At 45.6% G+C, this 13,836-nt stretch overlaps 1 long non-coding RNA gene across 2 annotated transcripts; it reads left to right on the forward strand.

Moving 5' to 3' along the window:
* The first annotated feature begins 2,621 nt into the window (after positions 1-2,621).
* LOC147270196 (uncharacterized) lies at positions 2,622-6,336 on the forward strand. 2 transcript variants are annotated; one of them, XR_015115669.1, is made up of 7 exons: positions 2,622-2,760; positions 4,534-4,642; positions 4,723-4,793; positions 4,903-4,989; positions 5,079-5,158; positions 5,279-5,425; positions 5,536-6,336. It is a non-coding gene; the product is annotated as an uncharacterized LOC147270196 (long non-coding RNA). The 2 variants fall into 2 exon arrangements; XR_015115670.1 differs by having other exon boundaries at positions 2,760-2,799.
* Positions 6,337-13,836: the final 7,500 nt, after the last annotated feature.

Raw genomic sequence — 13,836 nt, forward strand, 5'->3', positions numbered from 1 at the left:
GCAGTTAAAGGCATGTATATCCAAGTGTGTGTGTGTGTGTGTGTGTGTGTGTGTGTGTGTGTGTGTGTGTGTGTGTGTGTGTGTGTGTGCGCATGCATATGTACCGTAAAGGACCAATTAGTAGCCCGGGCGTTTAAAAGAGACCAGGGGCCCGTTTCACAAAGCAGGTTTAGAGTGCTGCTCAGTAAAGTTGCCATGACTTGAGATTCTATTCCTGCTGGGTCCAAAAACACCAAGAATAATATCCACCACCTTCTGAACGGGTCCTGGCCCGTCTCCTGCATCAGGGGCCGCCGCAGTCAGCTGTTCAACAGCTGTTCGCCGCAACACTCAATGAGACAAAGACATAGAAGCTCACGCTGCTGTTGAGGAGGCCCTGATCCTATAGTGGTTAGTACTCTGTGTTGTGGCCGCAGCAACCCCGGTTCAAATCCGGGTCACGGCAGCATGAGACAAATTTCTTTGTAAATTTAGTCTGCTACTGTGGACGGCTCTGCCTGCTAAAAGGTCCAGACCCAAAAGGAGGCTCAGGTATCAGTTTCTTCTCAATGCTAATGTCTGCTAGCTTAGTCTGCTACTTTGATGGCTCTGCCTGCTCAAAGGTCCAGACCCAAAAGTAGGCTCAGGTATCAGTTTCTTCTCAATGCTAACGTCTGCTAGCTTAGTCTGCTACTTTGATGGCTCTGCCTGCTCAAAGGTCCAGACCCCTGGATGTGGTGGTTCCTACCTGAACATAGGTTCTGTCAGCTCATGTTGTTAAATCAACTCACCAGGAACACCAGTAGATTTCAATGGACTGACAATGAGTCTCATTGAATGGTAAACATGTCAAATATGAAGTCATCACCTGAGGAGGTCTGCTGCTGGAATGAAGCTCCAGATATTCATAAGATATTCTAGATCTTAAAATAAAGCATTTTTATATTTGATTTATTGTTCATCAGCCTGCTTCACATTGTTTGATTTTATGTGTTGTATATAAATACAACTTTGATCGTCCCTCAGGATGTAGAATGATGTCAAAAAGTCTTCTCTCAGCTCTCCTGTCCTCTGAACAGAGGAGTCTCTGCTGAGGTCGTCCCTGTCAGAGTCCTGACGTCTGTTGGGATGCACCGAGAGACTCAGGCAGACAGAAGATGAGGGCAAGTGAAGTCACCTGAAAATGAGAGGGGAGGTTCAACGTCAAACTGAAACAGGAAGAACAGGACACAAATGTGATATCAAAATAAAAGACAGACTCTGAGACATGACCCCCCAGTTCCTGCTGCTTCCAGCTCTTTCTATCGAGCCCCTCCTACAGTGGTTGAGAATCATAAATGGAGACGAACACAAGGTGGCGCTGGACGCTGGTGATGTTTTAACATGTTGAAGTGAGCCCCTAACACAGGACCTGCATTAATAAAACTCTTTGAAACACTGGGAAGCTCTGCTGGATATAAATTCTCCATTCTAAAACACAGGTTCTGACCTTTAATCCCTCACCTCCAGAACTCATGGAGGAGAACTGTAATAAAGATGTTTCTGTGGCCGTTCCCAAAGAGGTAGGAAATGATCCAACACTGTATTTAGTTCATCAATGTACTTCTTTAGTGTCAGTGACGGATCCAGGATCTCCTGCTCATGCATCCCAGGCAGAATCAATGACTTAGCTGCAAGTCACCTTATTGGACCCTTGATCATCTGGAAGTCGTCCAATTAATAATTAATTGCTAATGAAGTCAAAATGATGCTCCAGTGATGTGGTTAGAGTTGCTCCTCACAATGAAACAAAAAAGCTTACAGCACCTGGTATTCCCAGGCGGTCTCCCATCCAAGTCCGAACCAGGATTGTTAGTAGAGGATTTTATTTTAGGTCAGACAAGTTTTCTTTTGACTTCAAATTTCATGTCAAGATCTCAATCAATTAAAAGGTGGATTTTGAATAGGGATCCGGTTGAAACCAGTACTTTTGATTGATGTTCAATAAATCCAATAAAAAAATAAAAAATAATTCTAAATAAATTAATAAATTCTAAAATAAATCATTCTAAATCAATCTGAGCAAATATTTTCTCCTGGGGTATCTCGCCAGTAGAGGGCAGCAAGAGACCAGGTTTCTAGGTTTGTTCTCTTGTCTGAACAGACGTTTCAGTGAATGTTTGGTGATTCAAAAATGTTCCTGAAGGTGTGGAAAACCCACATCAAACCTGAATGAGCCGGTGTCTGATGATGGTATCAAAAGGACAGGACTGTGGTGCTGAGCGGTCCATTCAAATGTATTTGTCTTCATTTCGCTGTATTGTTCCATCGACTCACTTTAGGTGGTTATTCTACTAAATTCAGGGTAGAATCAGTAGAATCACACAATAAAGCGAGGATATCAAAGTAAACACTGACTTGCAGACGCCCTCAAACCTCCCACACATTGAGTTGAGTCCAGAGTTTTAAGTTGCACTTTTAAAGTCGTCCAGCAGATGGTGCTGTTCAGAATCTGAGCCTCTCTGATGTTAAGCCCCGCCCACTCCGCGGGTATCATTCATATGTTGAATTTCTCATCATTCCTTTGATGCGTCTGCGTTCGAAATCGAGAGTATAAGACCCGGAAGTGACGCAGCATTCCTCAGTCGGCCGTTGCTGGCGGCAGTGACAACCAAACTCTGTCCTCAGCACCGGTCTGCACTTAATTTTGGACGATTAATGGCTTTTTCCTGCACTGATTTCCGTCTGAGGACCAATCAGAATGTGTCTCTGCTCCGATACAAGGTGGGAGAGCGCGTCCAGGTGAGTCGACCGCAAATGTAGGAGCTTGAACCTTTGAAGGTGACGCAACAATTCGGACAACCTTTAGCCATGGGACTGCTAGCAAGTTATAGTTCAAGAACTGTCAATGAAATGAAGGTGGAGGAAAACACTGCATTGTTTCAGGGGAAAATATACGATTATTAGTCAGTTAAAGTTATGCTAACCTGCGCTAAGCTAACCTATGTGAACAATTATGCTAACCTGCGCTAATCTAACCTATGTGAACAATTATGCTAACCTGCGCTAATCTAACCTATGTGAACAATTATGCTAACCTGCGCTAATCTAACCTATGTGAACAATTATGCTAACCTGCGCTAATCTAACCTATGTGAACAATTATGCTAACCTGCGCTAATCTAACCTATGTGAACAATTATGTTAACCTGCGCTAATCTAACCTATGTGAACAATTATGTTAACCTGCGCTAAGCTAATCTATGTGAACAATTATGTTAACCTGCGCTAAGCTAATCTATGTGAACAATTATGTTAACCTGCGCTAAGCTAAACTATGTGAACAATTATGTTAACCTGCGCTAAACTAATCTATGTGAACAATTATGCTAACCTGCGCTAATCTAATCGATGTGAACAATTATGTTAACCTGCGCTAAGCTAATCTATGTGAACAATTATGTTAACCTGCGCTAATCCAACCTATGTGAACAATTATGTTAACCTGCGCTAATCCAACCTATATGAACAATTATGTTAACCTGCGCTAATCCAACCTATGTGAACAATTATGTTAACCTGCGCTAATCTAACCAATGTGAACAATTATGTTAACCTGCGCTAATCTAACCTATGTGAACAATTATGTTAACCTGCGCTAATCTAACCTATGTGTACAATTATGTTAACCTGCGCTAATCAAACCTATGTGAACAATTATGTTAACCTGCGCTAATCTAACTAATGTGAACAATTATGTTAACCTGCGCTAATCTAACCTATGTGAACAATTATGTTAACCTGCGCTAATCTAATCTATGTGAACAATTATGTTAACCTGCGCTAATCTAACCTATGTGAACAATTATGATAACCTGCGCTAATCTAACCTCTGTGAACAATTATGATAACCTGCGCTAATCTAACCTGTGTGAACAATTATGTTAACCTGCGCTAATCAAACCAATGTGAACAGTTATGTTAACCTGCGCTAATCAAACCAATGTGAACAATTATGTTAACCTGCGCTAATCTAACCTATGTGAACAATTATGTTAACCTGCGCTAATCTAACCTATGTGAACAATTATGTTAACCTGCGCTAATCTAACCTATGTGAACAATTATGTTAACCTGCGCTAATCTAACCTATGTGAACAATTATGTTAACCTGCGCTAATCTAACCTATGTGAACAGTTATGATAACCTGCGCTAATCTAACCTATGTGAACAATTATGTTAACCTGCGCTAATCTAACCTATGTGAACAGTTATGATAACCTGCGCTAATCTAACCTGTGTGAACAATTATGTTAACCTGCACTAATCTAACCTGTTTGAACAATTATGCTAACCTGCGCTAATCTAACCTATGTGAACAATTATGCTAACCTGCGCTAATCTAACCTGTGTGAACAATTATGCTAACCTGCGCTAATCTAACCTATGTGAACAATTATGATAACCTGCACTAATCTAACTCTGGAATACACGCCACCTGTTAAATAGCTTTTAACATAATACACCACTGAAGTCTTGGTGACTGAACTTGAAATCTCATGTTGTTTTGCTAGCCTGCTGCTGGGGACCATTTGAGGAGCCGAGGGGACACGTGGGGCCGCTGGCGACCCTCCTGCTGAGAGTCCAACTGGAGGGACGGGCGTCGTAGCGCCGACGTCACAGGTAGGAACTTTCAGCTAAAGCCTCTGTCTCACATGATCGGGACTGAACTTCAACCCCTTATTGTCTTTCTTTCCCTCCAGTCAAGCGTGGACCTGGCCACCTGTCCCCTGCTGCTTCATCCAGGGACCTGACCAAGTGTGTCAGGAAGCAGGTCAGCAGGCTGTCTGGGGTTCATGCTCTGATTACTTCAGTTGGTGACGGTTTGTTGGATCGACGAGTTGCCGAAGAGCATTTTGAAACTGTTTTTAATGGTCTTTCAGAGCCTCACCACCAGAGAGATGAGGCAGCATCTGGACAGGCTGCTGCGGGACGAGGCCAGCAACAAGCAGATCTGGGACTGGGTGCAGGTGTGTGTTTTCTGGTTGTGGGGTGACGGGACCACATCGGTCTGTTGGTCAATCATGGTGAACCTGGATTGTCCTCCTCTCTTTTTCAGGCCAACCTGGATGAAAGCCAGACCGCTTCTGTGGAGTTCCTCAGAGCTTTGATGACAACTGTGCAGGTCTGCCGTCGTCGGTACGTGGGACTCATGTGTTTTGTTTGTTTTTTTTGACTGTCCTCATATTCAGTTCTGGGTCGTGACCCTGCTGACATGGAATTGAATACTCAGAAGTTTTCCACCGGTTTATCTGCTAGTTTCAGGCGAGCACCGCAACTGTCTGGATGCAGGACGGCTGACTAAGAGAGTCAGGCTTCTCAAGAGGTTTCTGATCGATGGACCCAAACAACTTCAGGCCCTCTTGGCCCTCCAGCAGCTGATGGCAGAGATGCATCACCCCAAAAGTGAGTGTTGACCTCCTGACCTCCCTGGAGGGTGGGATGAGTCTTGTTTTGGCTCCAAAGCCCCTAAACCAGTCCATGATAAAAGCTGCCGTGTTGCGGCGTCCCCGCAGTGCTGCTCCTGACGGTCTTTGACGTCTCCTTTGAAGAAGATGTCATTTACACCGAGGTCTTCCTCAAGTGGCAGGGAAGTGACGGTGCAGAGCAGCGAGCCTTGGAATCCGTGCGTCTCTTCTTCACCTGGCTGGGATAAGTTGAAGATGATGGCCCCCCCAAGTCCTCACCGGTGCCCCAGGGGCTGCACAGGCTGCTGGAAGGAGCCGAGGACAGTTTGGCCTGAGAGGCCGGAACCACTGAGGTGAACCATGAGAACGACTGGAGCCTCTTTTCATCTTTTTAAATGCTTTTCTAATTAAAAAAAAAAATTGTAATTGATTGTGTTTTTAAATAGTTTTTGTCCTTTTTTTGTTTTTGTTAATCAAAAATTGTAACTTTATTCTCAGTTTTAATGGGTCCAGATGTCTTTCTTTCTTTTGTGCTTGTTTTTTTTTTTTTTTTGTTATGTTTGTTTTAAGGGAGTTTGTTTGAGAGAAAATAACCTTGATACCTAGAAAAAAGCTCCCGTCCACTGTCTGTCTGGCTGCTCTCAGGTTTTCTTCCAACCTCGGCCCTTCACCTGGTAGAAATCCACATGTTCTTAGATGTTCATGTTCCACATGTCGATATTTGCAGACATGCGTTAGGTTTGTGTCTGTTTAGAGATTCTTGGGGTAAATAACCGTCCCCACAGGTTTTCATCTGTCTGAATCAGTTTAAATACATCCCTCCACACTTTGATGTGTTCATCAGGTACATATCTAGATAGAAATGTGGACCACCATCAGGTACATATCTAGATAGAAATGTGGACCACCATCAGGTACATATCTAGATAGAAATGTGGACCACCATCAGGGACGGATCTAGATAGAAATGTGGACCACCATCAGGTACATATCTAGATAGAAATGTGGACCACCATCAGGGACATATCTAGATAGAAATGTGGACCACCATCAGGTACATATCTAGATAGAAATGTGGACCACCATCGGGTACATGTCTAGATAGAAATGTGGACCACCATCAGGTACATATCTAGATAGAAATGTGGACCACCATCAGGGACATATCTAGATAGAAATGTGGACCACCATCAGGTACATATCTAGATAGAAATGTGGACCACCATCAGGTACATATCTGGATAGAAATGTGGACCACCATCAGGTACATATCTAGATAGAAATGTGGACCACCATCAGGTACATATCTGGATAGAAATGTGGACCACCATCAGGTACATATCTGGATAGAAATGTGGACCACCATCAGGTACATATCTAGATAGAAATGTGGACCACCATCAGGGACATATCTAGATAGAAATGTGGACCACCATCAGGGACGGCTCTAGATAGAAATGTGGACCACCATCAGGTACATATCTAGATAGAAATGTGGACCACCATCAGGTACATATCTAGATAGAAATGTGGACCACCATCAGGGACGGATCTAGATAGAAATGTGGACCACCATCAGGTACATATCTAGATAGAAATGTGGACCACCATCAGGGACATATCGAGATAGAAATGTGGACCACCATCAGGTACATATCTAGATAGAAATGTGGACCACCATCAGGTACATATCTGGATAGAAATGTGGACCACCATCAGGTACATATCTAGATAGAAATGTGGACCACCATCAGGTACATATCTGGATAGAAATGTGGACCACCATCAGGTACATATCTGGATAGAAATGTGGACCACTATCAGGTACATATCTAGATAGAAATGTGGACCACCATCAGGGACGGATCTAGATAGAAATGTGGACCACCATCAGGGACGGCTCTAGATAGAAATGTGGACCACCATCAGGTACGGATCTAGATAGAAATGTGGACCACCATCAGGTACGGATCTAGATAGATATGTGGACCACCATCAGGGACATATCTAGATAGAAATGTGGACCACCATCAGGTACGGGTCTAGATAGATATGTGGACCACCATCAGGGACATATCTAGATAGAAATGTGGACCACCATCAGGGACGGATCTAGATAGAAATGTGGACCACCATCAGGTACATAGCTAGATAGATATGTGGACCACCATCAGGTACATATCTAGATAGAAATGTGGACCACCATCAGGTACATATCTAGATAGATATGTGGACCACCATCAGGTACGGATCTAGATAGAAATGTGGACCACCATCAGGGACGGATCTAGATAGAAATGTGGACCACCATCAGGTACATATCTAGATAGAAATGTGGACCACCATCAGGGACGGATCTAAAAGCTTTTTTTTAAAGGTCTCAAAGGTGACGCCAAATCCTCCAGGCAGAGACACTCAGTCAAAAGCATCATGGGATATCTGCTGACTTGGACAAAAAACCATGTTGACCAATGTCCCAAAAATCTCTACATCCAGATGTAAACTTGTTGAATGTCTTTCTAGATCTTCACCTGGTGATCATCTTTCTAGACAAATACCTGATCACCAGCTAAATACCTGAGGAACATGATGGAGGTGTGTGCGTACCTGATGATGGTCTACGTGTACAAAGATATCTACCTGATGAACAGAGAGAGACGACACTGGACACCTGAGAGAAATCTGAATAAATCTGAGCGGTGGAGGGAGATGGTGGGTGGGAGCTTTTATTGATTTGATTTTATTGTTTGTTTTTTTTCCGTTATTTTATTAATCGGATCCTGTTTTTCATGCTTTTTGATGTTGGGGTTTTGTTTTTTATTTGAAAGTTGTGATGTTCACCTCTGTTTTAACAATGTGTTTTCTTTTGACTTTTATTTATTTTTTAAAAATTGTGATTGTAGATTTTAATGTGTATTTTTTTGTCTATCTACATATATATCTATATCTATTATATGGATATATCTATATATATATATATATATAGATATATCCATATGTATAGATTTATATCTACTCCTCCTGGAACCGTCACCTTATCCTGGTGGAGGAGTTTGAGTGCCCTCATGACCCTAGGAGCTGTGCTGTCTGGTGCATTTTGCCCCTGGTAGGGTCTCCCAAGGCAGACTGGTTCTTGGTGAAGGGCCTGACAAAGAATGGTTCAAAAGACCTACAGGAAGAGGGCCAAGAGACTGAGTACCTGGCCCTGAGGGTTACCCCCCCCCCCCCGGGGTAGTGGCCCATGGGCGAGCTCCTGGTGGCCATGCCCTTGCCCATGGGGTGGGGCTGTGCCCAGCCCGAGCTGCATACATGGTCTCGTCCCCCCATGGGCCCACCACCTGCAGGAGGACCCGGAAGAGTCTGGTGCAGTGTGGATCGGGCAGCAGACCAAGGTGGGGGCCTTGGTGGTCTGATCCCTGGTGATGGAAGCTGGCTTTTGGGACATGGAATGTCACCTCTCTGGTGGGTAAGGAGCTGGAGGTGGTGGAGGAGGTGGAGCGTTCCTGGCTAGACAGTCGGCCTCACCTCCACACGTTGCTCCGGCTCCTGAACCCAAGTCCTTGAGAGGCGTTGGACTCTCCTTTGCTCAGGGTGAGAGGGTCGGGGTGGGCTTTCTGATAGCCCCCAGACTCTGCCTGTACATTGGGGTTCACCCCAGTGGACGAAAGGGTTGCTTCCCTGCCCTTTGGGGTCGGGAAGGGGGTCCTGACTCTTGTCTGCAGGTGTGTGTGTGTGTGTGTGTCAAATATATACATAAGAATTAAAAATGTGTTTGTTTTTTTTTTGTTATTGCAGCCTTTGTTTTAATGTGCCTCCTTTTTCCTGTTAACTGTTTTTTGTTCTTAATTTTCTTTCTTGTAACCTCTGTTTTAATGTGTCTTTTTTTCCGTTTGTTTTTTTTGTCACTGGAAATTGATGATCTTAATGAAATGTTTTGTGTTCATTGAATTGCGAATAAAAAAATCAAATTAAAACAATGTTTGAATTTTGTTTGTTTTTTTAATCTGGGAAAATAGAAAACTGTCAAACTCCTGGACTGACAAGAACAGGTCTGGATTGTGTGCATCACTGTTTGTGTGCACTAATGTGGTGTCACGTGTTACAAAGTTGGAAGATTCCTGTCTTTTTGTCCGAGTGTTCTGGTCGTGAGAGTCGTTCAACAACCACACGTTGAGAGTTTCAAACGGATCCTAATTATCTCTCACTGAGGGAGAATCTCCCAGTTATTTTCTCCTCTCGCTCTGAACGTCCTCAACAAAATGTCACCCACTGAATTTTTGTACAAAGAATTCTGACAGGATGTGGATAAATGCTGCATTTAAATCAGATGAAGATTGTGCTGAGAGAAGAGGAACCTTTTTCTCAGGTTCTTTTTTTAATCTTAAATGATCCTCAGTTGTGGATGAAAAAGAAGCAGAATTGTTTTTTTCCAATTGAGTTCTTCCTCCGGAGGGTCTTGCCAGTAGAGGGCAGCAGCTGGTCGCTTAACTAAAATAAAGCAGAAGAAGACGCCGGCGCTCGCCAATCACACGGCTTCACCGCAACATTGAATTACAACAAATGAGGGAGTCGCTATTTTCAGTCGCTCAAAAAGAAATCCTGCGGCACTGAAAAGAATCATAAACACTCCCGGACATAGTGATGGTCGATGAGGCGTCATGAAGCGTGTCGACACAATGACACTGTGTTGATTCTGTGTCACTGAATACTGACACCTGCTGGACTTAAAAATCCCTGCAGGCAACCTGAACTGACGCTGATTTGATGACTGAGGATCAGGCCTCCTCAACAGCAGCTTGAGCTTCTGTGTCTTTGTCTCACTGAGAGATCAAAGACAATTTGTGTGCTCAAAGAAATCATTGAGAAATCAAGGTGAGATCAAAGAAAGAATTCTAAGATCAAACACAGAACTCTTAGATCAAAGAAAGACTTCTAAGATCAAACAGAACTCTGAGATCAAAGAAAGAATTCTAAGATCAAACACAGAACTCAAGATTCAAAGATTCAAGATTAAAGTGTTTGTTGTCATGTGTACAGTATAGAAACATGTTTCCCTGAACAATGAAATTCTTACTTTGCTGCCCACAGAATTCCTAACATCAGGAACATAAAAAGAAATTTAAATTTACAATAAACAGTGACAGTAGAGAAGTGAGGAAACAGTGCAATTAAACAGTGCTGTGCAAAATATTTGAGTATTGCAAAAACAAGAATTGTTGATGCAGGCAGAGGTCAAGTAGGGTCCTGAGGTGGTTTTGTTAGGAGGTCAGGAGTCTGATTGCAGAGGGAAAGAAAGAGTTCTTTAGTCCTGTGGTTCGACATTTCACACTTCTGTCCCTCCAGCCTGAGGGTAGACATGTGAACAGACGTGTTGGGGTGGGTCCTTCAAGATGGAGGCAGCTCTGCTGTGGACTGCAGTGGTCGATGCTCTGCAGGGAGGGCGGTGGAGTCCTGGTGGTCTCCTCAGCAGTCTCCACCACTCTCTGCAGGGGGGCAGTGGAGTCCTGGTGGTCTCCTCAGCAGTCTCCACCACTCTCTGCAGGGAGGGCAGTGGAGTCCTGGTGGTCTCCTCAGCAGTCTCCACCACTCTCTGCAGGGGGGCAGTGGAGTCCTGGTGGTCTCCTCAGCAGTCTGCGCCACTCTCTGCAGGGGGGGCAGTGGAGTCCTGGTGGTCTCCTCAGCAGTCTCCACCACTCTCTGCAGGGAGGGCAGTGGAGTCCTGGTGGTCTCCTCAGCAGTCTCCACCACTCTCTGCAGGGGGGGCAGTGGAGTCCTGGTGGTCTCCTCAGCAGTCTCCACCACTCTCTGCAGGTGTTTGTGGTCCACAGCAGCAGCACTGCCGTACCACACTGTGATGCAGCTGCTCAGATGCTCTCAACGATGCAGCTGCAGAAGTTGCTGAGGCTCTTAGGTGACATGCCAGATTTCCTCAGCCTCCTCAGGAAGTCCAGCCGCTGTTGTGCCTTCTTCACCTGCTGTGTGGAGTTTAGTGTCCAGGTGAGGTCCTCGCTGATGTGGACGCCCAGGTACTGGAAGCTGCTCACCCTCTCCTCTTCAAGCTCCTGGATGAACAGTGGCCCCTGAGGTCTCCTCTCCTTCCTCATGTCCACAATCATCTCCTTAGTCTTGACTTGTCAGAGCACAAAATAAACCACTGAAACTGATAGGGAAGCACCAGACAGGCTTGTGTGAGGGATGTCAGGAGGAGGAGTCGGTGGAGCAGGGATTTCTGAGGTGGAGGAGGGATGAGGAGCAGAGAGAGTCAGGAGGAAGAAGCTGAAGGACTCAGGGGTGCAGGAGTTTACACCAAAAAGATTCCTGAGTCTGGGTGAGAGCCCAGGTTAGGGTGCTGAGAGCTTTCTGGAGGGAGACTGGTGGTCATGAGAGAACTGAATGGATGGAGGGGGGGGGGGGTAGAAGAACAGGGAGGCAGTAGGGGACACAGGAGTGGGATGAGGAGTTTAATGATAGACGTGATGGTAGAATATTGTAGTAGATCTGGTTAGGATAGGAAGACTGGAAGTTACTGTGTGGTCCACACTCCGGATCAGAAGGTGGCGGTAATGCACCAATAAGCTGGATGACAACCAAAGAAGAAGAAAAAGGAGAAGAAGAAGAAGAAGAAGAAGAAGAAAAAGAAGAAAGCGGGAGGTTTTCAAACAACAAGGAAAGAAGGAGAAGTCCGCGAACCCCCGGCCTCGGTCTTTGTCTCCTGAAGGCTGAGTGGCGCCGGTAGAACCTCAACATGTGCGCCGCGCAGCTGCTGCGGGTGTCGGTCCAGGAGCGGATCCTCGCCGCCGCTGAAGACTTCCTGCTGCAGCTGGGAGAAGGAGACTCAGCGGCTGGAGTCCCGGTGCTGAGAGCGCTGCTCACCGAGCGGCTGGCGGCGGCCGCGGAGCAGATCGTGGCTCTGCTGGAGGAAACCGTGGCGGAGTACGAGCGGGAGAACCGCCGGCAGAGGTTGCTGCTCGATGCCGTGCTGAAGCTCCGAGTCAGGCTGGACAGAGCAGGTGAGTCCCCCAGGGACCTGCTGGGCCCCTCATTCAGCCAGGAAGTGGAGCTGCAGCAGGGCCGGTTCTAGACGGGGGCAGACAGAAATATGAAGGGGGGACAGAGGTGGGAAAGGGTGGTGGTGATTGGTTTTTTTTTGGGGGGGGGGGGTAGTTGGTTCTTTGGATAACTGTTTTTGTTATGTAATTGGATTGCACTTTATCAGACCTTTACCCTAAGACCGGTCAAACCTGGTCCCCCTTATCCCACCTGAAGGCTCAGCTTCTGCTGGTGTAACTCTTAAGTCAAGTCAATTTTATTTGTATTGCACCAAATCACAACAAAGTTCTCTCATGTCTCTTTACTAGTAGAGCAGGTCCAGCACCAAACTCCTTCAATGAACCTCCACCCAACAATTCTCCATCAGCAGCACATCCTGCAACAGTGGTGATGAAAACCTTCCTTTTAACAGGCAGGAACGTGGAGCAGATCCCTGCTGGAACCTGACAGGCTACGTCCTGGGTCGTTGGCATCCAAACAGTGATTGGGTGTTGATGGAGGGCTGTGGAGTTGGAGTGGGGTGTGTGTGCACACATGTGTGTGCCGCGCGTCATGAGAAGATATATACACACACACACACACACACACACACACACACACACACACAGCGGTGTGACAGAGAGATGAGAGGAAGCTGACACTGTATCACGCACCTTTTTCAGCAGATTTTTCCGCTCCTGCAGATCATTTTGTCAACTCTTAATCCAGTAATGTTGGGAGTCCATCAGGATTTGTGGGGTTTTTAACTTCTAAAATTTTGTGGAAAAATCCCAGAGGCAAACTCCACTTTCAGGAGCCAGAAAGAAGGATTGGATTGTTTTTCTGAAGGCAAAGGTGGTCCAATCCCATCCATGATCCCAGACCTGCTCAGTGCCCCCTCAGATAAAGATGGTGGATCAAATCAACAACAACAAGTCAGTAAAAGTCAAAGAGCAGGCAGCACAATGTTGGTGGGACTTGTTCTGATGATGGAGCTCCATTCTACCACCATCATGGATCAGAGACATGAGGAAAGCTATGGAGCAGCTGAAGGTGGTTGCTGCCAGGCTGAAGACCACCAGACACATCAGGAGGACCAGGATGTTGATGCTAAAAGAGCAGCACTGACTCAGTCAGCACACACACACACACACACACACACACACACACACACACACACACGTGTCAGCAGTCTCTCTGTCTCCTGCAGCAAGTCACATGATATCCAAATGAGTCCCGTCAGAATGAACCAATGTTACAGTCGATTTAGGGGACAAAATCCAAAGGCAAACCTCCTGCAGACACCAGTGAAGCTCTGTTGTTTCATTTCAATGCAGTTTCAGTCCAGATCAGTGAGTCCAGAGCTGCTAGCTTGACAGC

The sequence above is a fragment of the Aulostomus chinensis genome, chromosome 1 (assembly GCF_037954235.1).
Source record: "Aulostomus chinensis isolate RoL2024-O1b breed Wild chromosome 1, RoL_Achi_v1.0, whole genome shotgun sequence".
In the NCBI taxonomy this organism is placed as follows: domain Eukaryota; kingdom Metazoa; phylum Chordata; class Actinopteri; order Syngnathiformes; family Aulostomidae; genus Aulostomus; species Aulostomus chinensis.